An 8,500-nucleotide genomic window follows, 5' to 3' on the forward strand; every position below is an offset into this window, starting at 1 on the left:
AGAAAGAGTACTATAAAGAAGATTCTGGAAGGTTGCATGCACACACACACACACACACACCAGAAACCACCCAAAGTAATCTTGCACAAAAAGAGTACTATAGAGAGGGTTCTGGAAGGTTGCACACACATGCACACACACACACAGAAACCGCCCAAGGTATCCTTTCACAAAAAGAGTACTACAGAGAGGATTCTGGAAGTTGTGGGGAGGAAGGAACAGTCCTGAAGTCAGCCTCAGAGGCTTCAGGAGGACACAGGAAGTGAGGAGGGAGGGATCTGCTGTGAGCAGTAGTGTGGAGGGCTGGGCACGCTGGGAGTCAGGCTGCTGGAGTGGAGGCGAGTCCATGACCATCAGGGAAACAGGAGGAAGTGCTGCTGCGAGGAAGGGAGGAAGGCCCGTGGTGGGGGTCCGAGCCCTGAGAAGCATGGAGAGTGATGACTGATCCTGGGCCCAGAACTGTTTTCATTAACCTCATCAGACAGACGGACAAGATAAAGCCAGAGAGCTACAGGCACTCAAACACCAAGCTGTGGGAGTCAGGGGTTGCCTCGGGGAAAGCTGTGGTTTAAGATTTGTGCTTATGCTACTAGGGTGGCCTGGGTCGCAGGGACCAGAGAGCAATTAGTAGTCTGCCTGTGTCATGTCAGCAAAGGCCCTGGGTTTAAGAGAGCTCAGGAAGTACTGGACAGACAGGGTATTCTTCCAGAAACTTCTTAAGGATTCTATCTGAGACTCCTCTACTCCTAACTGTTGATTTTATGCCAGGGGGAACTGAGGGGGAGAGGGGTGGCTGGGAAAAGAGACTCTCGTGGTTCGACGAAGGTGTGCAAGCAAGGCTCAGGCACAGGCCCTCCACGTGTACCTACGGTGACCCGAATGATCTCGGGATGTGACGGGAAGGCAATGCACTCTGGATTGGTATCCCAGACGTGCACTGAGCTCCATGGCCTCTGCACCAACATGCCTATCATCCCTCCTCAGAGATTCCAGATTAGGGGCTGCGCTTTTCTTAAGGCCCCTTGTGCTGTCAGCCAGTCTGGGGCTTGTCAGCAATTTCCCCCTCTTCTCCACCTTTGTAGTCCCTAGGCCAGGCACCAAGGAGGTGCTCACACACCAGAGAGGGAGGGGATTAATGAAGGAAAAAGGTGACCGGTGGCCGTTGACAGAGCTATTGATGGGCCAGTGTCGCCAGACTGTCAGCGTCTTGAGGAGGGGGCGGTTGGGCACACTCCGCGTCTGGGCTTCCCAGGTGCCTGATGTTAAAGAAGCCCATTGACAAGTCCTGGGAACACAGGTCCCCTAGACTGTTCTCTTCACTGACTGACCACCAAAGGAACACCTCTGTGTTTGGATCCAGCCTCCCTGGTGTCCAGTCTCACCTCGCTTCCTCAGATGGTGCACATGCCACCTCCAGCCCCATGGGAAAGTGGTCATCCTTCTGAATGAAGGGCTCGGGCAATGCCACCGAGCACACTGTTCTCCTGCCATATTCCACAAAGGATACCTGACATTTCAACACACTGGCTCCTCTAGCGACTGGGCTTTTGTCCCCTTGCTAAATGGGTCCACTTTAGCCATGATGTTACTGAATTGAAAAAGACAAAGACTGACATGCAAAGCCCTATGGTCTGTCAAAGCAGCCGGTCTTCTGGACACACACCAGAGGAGTCCCAACAGAGTGCAGAAGACAACACTCTACCAACTCTGAACCTGGAGCACTCAACTCAGCAATGGACAGAAAGGGTGGAGGCCACTTACATGAAGGTATCTTTCTAGATGCCATGTCATTAAGATTATCAAAAAAGCACATGGATGCCAGACACACCAACAGCTGTCCACAATTCTGAACCTTCACTTAGAGTGTGGAGACAGGCCTCAGCCAGGGTCTGAAAGCAGGTCACTTGTTTCCATCAGAAATTCCCTTAGAAAAGTGTCCATTAGCTTACATTGTGGCTCAGATGGTAAAAATCTGCCTGCAATGCAGAAGACCCAGGTTCAATCCCTGGGTTGGAAAGATTCCCTGGAGAAATGAATGGCTACCCACTCCAGTATTCTTGCCTGGGAAATTCCATGGACAGAGAAGCCTGGCAGATTACACTCAGTGGGGTCACCCAGAATTGGACACGACTCATCGACTAACACTTTCTGTATGATCCAGACTACAACCAAACCAAAATGCAACTCTTCTTAACAAAGTGCAATAGCTTCTTAACCCAAATTGTGTTCTTCAGAAAATATTTAACAGGTGTTTCAGACACTCGCAGTTGAGAAACAAATACTTTCTGTCTCCTTCATGTCCCAGGTCAGTTTCCAGATCTGTATAGTTGAAGATGTTGCCCTTAATAGAAACATTCATTCAACACAGATTTATATTTTATGACACAATCAGAATAACAGTAAAAACTCTGAATCAAAGGATGTGAAAGGTCAAAGGCAGTCTGTGATCAGACCCTTGCTTTTCAAAATGCTATCCACGTACCAGACACTTAGGCATCAACTGGGATCTGGTCAGAAGCACAGAATCTCAGGTCCACCTCAGAACATCTGAATCAGAAGCCACATTTGACAAGATCACTGAGGGATCTGAATTCACACTGAAATCTGAGATCTAGTTTTCAAACCGTGTTCTCTGGCACATTTTGGGGGCCTCTATGAGGAGTGGGCCGGGAAGAGATTAGGAAGAAGGCGGATGGGGAGGAGGCCTCGCTTCAGCTGAGCAGCCTGCCTCTGATCTGTTTGGGAGGCTGAAACCCACACCACCCCCCAGTTAGATATCCCATGGACACAAAGGTTGGAGAATCACTGTTCTGGACCAATCATCTCGTTTTCTACATGCACAACTGGCAACTTCCACATAGTATAAGGGAATTTCACCAAAGTCACATTATAGTCCCTTGAACACTGTTAGAGGATTCTTAAATTTACAAAGTCTGGGAATTAAAAAAAAAAATCTTTATAGGCAGTGTTGCTGGAATAACCTCCCAACTGCAGAAGTAGAAGCAAAGACAGACCCTGAGCCCCAGTGGGAGACAACATGACATTCATGATTGTGCCCTGGAAAAGCCCTGTGACATGAGCGTCATCTTGTGCTACCTGGTTTTCAACAGAGGAGAGACACACCCAGAGATAGCAAGTGCCAAGGCTACACAGCAGGAGAAGAGCTGATGTCCAAACCCAGGTCCCTGGATCCCAAAGCCCAGGTTCTGGATCACGTCATTCACATCATGAGCACAAATAGGCAGCTCCTCTGTGTGTTCTATGCATTGGCCAAGGCTATGAGCTACATGGACACACATCCACTCAAAAAAGGAGCCATCCACCCTCACGGACCTGTGGGATACAAACAATGGGCTTCTGTGCCAATGCCTGGGCTCCTGCTATAGGCTCAAGGCACGGAACATGCAAATTCAGTTGCTATATCTTTGTGGTAAGGAGAGTTAAGAATCCATTTTAATGTCCATTGCTATGTATCTGACATCTCCATGCTTTGGGAAAGTTATAAAGATTAAGAAGGCAGAAATGGTCAGAGGAGGAAAAGGGAAAGAAATAATTTACAATGCATTACATATTAGGTTTAGCGCCTCATTTCTATATTCACACCCTCCAAGCACTGCATGGAGCTTTCTGCCATGGAAGCTCTTATCGCCAACCACTTTTACTAAAACTGAAGCTGCAAAAAAAAAAAAAAAAAAGAAAAGACCATCCAATCAAAAAATGGTCAGTACACCTGAATAGACATTTCTCCAAAGACACAAATGGCCAAAGGACACAAAGGACACATGAAAAGATGCTCAACGTTCTTAATTATCAGACAAATGCAAATAAAACTCCAATGAAGTATCATCTTACACTGGAAAGAATGGCCATCATCAAAAAACCTACAAAGACTAAATGCTGGAGAGGGTGCATAGAAATGGGAGCCCTTGTACGCTGTTGGTGGAAAAGTAAATTGGTACAGTCAATATGAAGAACAGTATGGAGGTTCCCCAAACAACTACAAACACAACTGCCATATGATCCAGCAATCCCACTCCTGGATATATACCTGGAAAGGACAAAAACTCTAGTTTGAAAAGATACATGCATCCCAATGTTCATTGCAGCACTATTTACAATAGCCAAGATATGGAAGCAGTGTAAAGGTCCATCACCAGATAAACGGACAAAGAATAAGTGGTACACACACACACACACACACACACACACACACACGCACACACACACAGAGGAATACTACCCAGCCATGAAAAATAATGAAGTAATACCATTTGCAGAAACATGGGTGGACCTAGAGATTATCATACTAAGTGGAGTATGTCAGAAAGAGAAAGACAAATGTCCTATGATATTAATTATATGTGGAATCTGAAAAGATGATACAAATGAAATTATTTGCAAAGCAGACACAGACTCAGAGAATAAACTTTTGGTTACCAAAGGGGAAAAGCAGGGGAAGGGATAAGTTAGGAGTTTGGGATTAACAGATACACACCACTATATATAAAATAGTAGTACTGTGGTGCTGGAGAAGAGTCTTGAGAGCCCCTTGGACAGCAAGGAGACCAAGTCAGTCAGTTCTAAAGAAATCAACCCTGAATATCCATTGGAAGGACTGATGCTAAAGCTGAAGCTCCAATATTTTGGCCACCTGATATGAAGAGCCAGCTTACTGGAAAAGACCCTGATGCTGGGAAAGACTGAAGACAGAAGGAGAAGAGACTGCTAGAGGGTGAGATGATTGGATGGCATCACTGACTCAACGGACATGAGTTTGAGCAAACTCTGGGAGAGAGTCAAGGACAGGGAAGCCTGGTGTGCTGCAGTCCATGGGGTCACAACGTCGAATATGACTGAGTGACTGAACAACAATGTATAAAATACATAATTAAGGTCCTACTGTATAGAACAGGGAACTATACTCAATATCTGCAATAACTTACAATGGAAAAGAATCTGGAAGTGTTTATGTAGTGAATCACCTTGATGTACACCAGAAACGATGGACACAACATTGTTAACCAACTATGTGAAAGTGAGGGAGAGTCACTCAGTCATGTCCAACTCTGCCATCCCATGAACTATATAGTATACAGTTCATGGAATTCTCCAGGCCAGAACAGAGGAGTGGGTAGCCTTTCCCTCCTCCAGGGGATCTTTACGACCCAGGAATTGAACGGGGTCTCTTGCATTGCAGGCTGATTCTTTACCAACTGAGTTATGAGGAAAGTCCTAACTATATTTCAATTTAAAAAAAAAACAAAAAAAAAGGGTGAAGTTGGAAGAGCGGGCCAGCAGATGGCACAACGAGCAGGCAGCACATTACTGTCAAACTCTAGTTTCATTTCAGACACAAAGCTGGCCCCTTTCCTAAAGCTTCCTCCAAGTGTCATCTGGGGACTCTAGGTGGGCAATACAACAGGCCAAGGCCACCCTCCCCATATCATCTTCTCTTCACTGCCTGTACTACTCCTTCTAAGGCAGTAAGCGAGGGGCCCACATGGCTAAACTCCTGGCGCTTGAAGCTGCCACAGCTCAGGCCACTGGGGAGCTGGTCTGGGCAAAGCTGCACCACGTCTTCCTTCTCTGCACAATGCATCAGCAGCAGCCACTCTGCTCAGCCTGGGGGACACTGGGTGCCACAGGAGGCAAATCAACCTACTGCTGGGGGCCAGGAGAATCTGGGCCCAACGCCCTCACCTCTGTGTGTGTTCAGTCGCTAAGTCATGTCCTACTCTTTGTGACCCCATGGAATGCATGCAGCATGCCAGGCTTCCCTGTCCTCCACCATCTCCCAGTTTGCTCAAATTCACGTCCATTGAGTTGGTAATGTTATCTAACCATCTCATCCAGTATCCAGGCAATAACTCTCAGGACATAAAGACCTAATGTCATCTCTCTAAACCTCTTTCTGGAGTCAGTAACAACAATTGGAGACGTCCACACAAGCCAGGGGAAGTCAGCCTGCAGAAGATGGTGCCCTTGTCCCATTCAGCGGGGACAGGCACCAGCTGCCAGAGCCACTCATCCTGGAAAGAGCCATGCCGGTCGCCTGACTCACCTGTGCGCCCTTCTTGTCTATCTGCTGCCTGACCCTGTGTATGGGAGGCACACAAAGCTTTGTCCAATCACTGTCTAACCAAATCACTGAATCAATGAATTCTTCTCAGGGAGAGAAGCAATGGCTTGCCTTTTAAACTGCAAGTGAGGGCACTGATCAGCTGCACGCAGGGTACAGGCCAGATGCCTTAGAGTCTCCTCTCAGTTGGACCCAGTCTAGTATCCCAGCCCCTTTCCCATGACCTTGATCCAGCTACAGGCCTGAGCTCAGTTCCCTCCATGGGTCTGATCAATCGGGGGGCCCTTCCCCCATTTCCCATCCAAGGAGACCCTTTTTACTACAAGTCCCAGTCCAGACGGCCCTTCATCTAAAAAGCCCTCCATGGTCCTTTGACGTGAGTCAGTATTTGGTTCCCCACTCTACATGCTCCCCAACTTCTGCCTCATTTCAGGCTCTGAGCTTTACAGATCTGCCGGGAAGATGAGCTCCAGCCTCCCAATACCCCAGCCCTGAGTATCACAGGGGTGAGTGGAGACCTGGCACCCTGCACAGTTGAGGAGCCTCTTGCAGGACGGGTGTCCTTGGACTTGAATGCGCTTTGCCTCATGAGGTCTGGCATCCAGACCTGCCCTCTCCCATCAGGTTGTGCTTACACCGGGGCCAGCTGATGGCCAGGTGGCCAGCACACTGGAAGCAGCTCTCCTGCCCAACCCAGCAGTTGTCTCATGCGAAAGACGCCAAGAGCCCCTCCCACCAGGCTGAGAGCAGGGCAGAGCGTGGTGCCACCCAGCCAAAGGCACTTGGAATCCTGTGTGTACACACAGCCACCACTCAGGCACCAATTCCTGGTTTTAGTTCTCCCGCTTGGTCAGTAGTGATCACGAGCCTCAGGCACTGTGATGGCCCAACCACCAGGGCCCACCGTGGACACCTCCAATGCCTGTCTGTGCTCTGCATCTCCCGACAGGCTGGCAGGAACTGTCAGGTCAACATCGCAGGTGCAGGGATGCCCTGCCCACCCTGCCTGCTCCCTGTCCCCTTAGTGGTAAGTCCCCAGTCAGACTCTGGCCCCAACTGCCTCCCCCCACCACTCGTGGGAACAGCCTTATGAAGGACCCATCCCACGAAGGCTGGCCCTGGACTGGTCCAAAGAGAGGTGGCAAGATGGGGCCTTGGTACGTGGTTGACATCCCATGCCCCACTGGTTATAAGATCCCATCCTGGGGATAGTTGGTGTGCACTCAGCCCTGGGCTCAAGGTAACAGCCCAGCTGCTAGAACTTTTGCTGGTCTGGTGGGGGAGAGGAATTTCCTGGCAGGTGAGAAGATCCAGGCATATAGATCATGGGAGGAATAGAGAAAAGTGACTTCTTTCCTTTGCTGTATGCTGGGCGATGATCAGCCTAGGGTGAAGAACAGTAAATACCAAGACGGGGTTGGGCAGGGGGGGATGCCAGGGTCTTCCAAGTAGCTGACAAAGCTTCAGGCAGTGGACAAACGTCAGCCCAGGATTCAACAGGAGTGGCTGAACCTCAAAGACACTGAACGTTCCACCAAGGCAGGCCTGACCCGCTGGTATTGAAGGTCTTCTTGGGAAAACCTGCATCCCTGACATAAGGGCCAGGGAGACTGGGAGGCAGGCCCCTGAAAACCAAGATTCCACAGAGGTCTCTGAACTTCTGAGCCTGCGGCAACAGCCCGCCTCCCCCCTCAACCCCATAAAGAGCTGGTGCCCCCTCACCCCTGAGGGAGCAAACAGGACTGGCTTCCTTCATCACAGGTGCCCTCCATCCCAGGAAGCAGGGGAGCTGGCCGCCCCTGATCTGCTGCTACTGCTGCTGCTAAGTCGCTTCAGTCGTGTCCGACTCTGCGGCCTCAGAGACGGCAGCCCACCAGGCTCCCCCATCCCTGGGCTTCTCCAAGCAAGAACACTGGAGTGGGTTGCCATTTCAGAACCCAAATCACTACCAGCATGACACTCCAGGAACCACAGGAAGAGGTGGTCACCTACTGCCCTGTCGCCAAGGAGAGCAAAGACATTGTGTAACACAGGCCGGGCTCGCCGGGGCTGGTGATGGAGGAGATGGATGACACCCCCCTCCCTCCGTCTCCACTGCCCAGGGACTGCAGCAGAGCTCGTGGTGTTGCACTGAGAGGCCAGGAGCCAGGGGCCAAGATGAGGGCTGCCGCTACCCAGGAGGCTGGACCTACAGAGCAGGACAGGTGGTCAATACAACGTGGCCTCCTGGGGGCTCAATGGATGGGCAACCAACCAAGGTAAAGTCCAAAATGACACTGAAGCCAAGGGCAACTGCCCCAGTAAAAAGGTCGTGGTCCCTCATCCAGGTTTGGCCCCAAAGCCAGTTCTCAGATCTGGAACCAAGGAACGGGGATGGGCGGGTCCCCGGGGGAAAGACCACAGCAAACAGACATCAGAATG

This window comes from Ovis aries, chromosome X (genome assembly GCF_016772045.2).
Source record: "Ovis aries strain OAR_USU_Benz2616 breed Rambouillet chromosome X, ARS-UI_Ramb_v3.0, whole genome shotgun sequence".
NCBI classification, from domain to species: domain Eukaryota; kingdom Metazoa; phylum Chordata; class Mammalia; order Artiodactyla; family Bovidae; genus Ovis; species Ovis aries.